This window comes from Epinephelus moara, chromosome 5, assembly GCF_006386435.1.
Source record: "Epinephelus moara isolate mb chromosome 5, YSFRI_EMoa_1.0, whole genome shotgun sequence".
Classification (NCBI taxonomy): Eukaryota; Metazoa; Chordata; class Actinopteri; order Perciformes; family Serranidae; genus Epinephelus; species Epinephelus moara.
In genome coordinates, this window is record NC_065510.1 from 3,664,188 (window position 1) to 3,665,963 (window position 1,776).

The following is a 1,776-nucleotide window of genomic DNA, read 5'->3' on the forward strand; positions in this document are numbered from 1 at the left end:
TTAATGTGTGTTTAATGTGTGTTTATGTGTTTAATGTGTGTTTATGTGTTTAATGTGTGTTTAATGTGTGTTTATGTGTTTAATGTGTGTTTAATGTGTGTTTATGTGTTTAATGTGTGTTTTGAATCAACTGAACTTTTCTTCACTTCACCCTGCTGCCGACTAGTGTTTTGGAGGTGTAACTGCAGAGACACAGACACACCACCACACAAGTATAAATGTGTAGGCCACATGTGTAGGGTCTGTGCAAAATTATAAATCCCGCTGTCGATTTGGAAATCCAGCTCAGGATATATACAGTCCATAGAAGTGTATGACTCAACTTTTTCCCGTGGTCTGGTGCTGAACAAGTAAACAAAAATTGCAACTAATTGTAATATTGAATCATAATATTTGTAAAATCGCAATACGTTTCAAATCGGGAGGTAAGCAGATCCCTCCTGCCCCACTTCTTATTGAACACTGTAGTATAGTTACCAAAAAGACTAGAAGTCAAAGGTCACTATGAAAGTTTTAATTACAACTTTTGAATCCAAATATGTTGAGTTTCATGTCAGTGTAGATTTGTTAGCAGAGAACAAATATCTAGCTGCTGTAAGTCCAAATGCAGCTAATAAACACACTGCAGTTAGTCAAAGTACGTTTAAGGACTTTCAGCGGCCTCAGCTTCTGGTGAAGAAAAGACCTTTTATTATTCTTCCAAAATAGACTTAAATTAAAAAATATGTTTGACATAAGAGTAACTTTCTCTAGTTCGTCTTTACATATTAAAATCAAGATATTTGGCTGGTTTTTAATCTCAATCTTTTTTCTGCACTGACATTTTGATCAAAGCGGTTCTTTTTCTTCCAGTCAGGTCCCACTGCGCTGAACAGCAGAGATGTTGCTTTAATAATAAATGACTTGTTTTAACAGCAGAAGCAGTAAATGCTCAATACACACACTTTCAGATGTGAGTGCTCCATTCAACACTGTTGATCATGCAGTTTTAATTGATGGCCTGAAGCTCTGGGTGGGAGCTCCTGATTCGGATCTTTCTGTGTCACGACAGGAAACATGAGACATTTCAATTAAGGTTTCTACTGGTGCTAATCCTGTTATCTCAACTCTATGTTTTTAAATAATGTGACAAATTAAGATGAAACATACTTAATTGTTCCTAAGGGGAAATTTTGGGGCAATAGTGCTACACAGAGCTGCAGTCAACTTAAACCAATATGTATTTTGGTGGTCAAAGGTCACTGTGATCTCACAAATTATGTTTTTGGACATAACTCAAGGATTCATACATTAGTTATGACAAAACTTCACACAAATGTCTAACATGATAAAATAATCAACTGATGACATTTTAGATCCAAAAGGTCAAAGGTCAGCCTCACTGTGACATCATCATGTTTTAATATCATATCTCAGGAACAGAAGGGGAGACATTTGGTTTTGTTTTCACTAATGACCCTTTTAGGGCTGACATCACAGTGACATCATGATGACATCATGTTATCAGCTGGAGGTGCAGCTGCCTCTCCCCCACAGGGCTGTAGGCTCCATAGGAGTGTTAAAATGTGTTTGTCTTGTTGTGTTATTGGGAGCCAGAATAGAAGGAGTCATGGCTCAAAACCAGCCGCCACTGCCCGTCAACAAAAACAAAGACAACTATGGTTAAATGTGATAAGACCAAAGGACTGGACGGAGGCCATCATCAAAAATGCTCACATGTGCAGCGCACACTTCATATCAGGTTAGGGAAAAAGTATTTCCTGTTGTAGGGATGAA

At 37.6% G+C, this 1,776-nt stretch overlaps 1 protein-coding gene across 4 annotated transcripts in view; it reads left to right on the forward strand.

Annotated features, from left to right (window-relative positions):
* The window catches only part of kcnh1b (potassium voltage-gated channel, subfamily H (eag-related), member 1b), a 128,037-nt gene that overhangs the window by 76,604 nt on the left and 49,657 nt on the right, over nucleotides 1-1,776 (forward strand). The window lies entirely within an intron of this gene.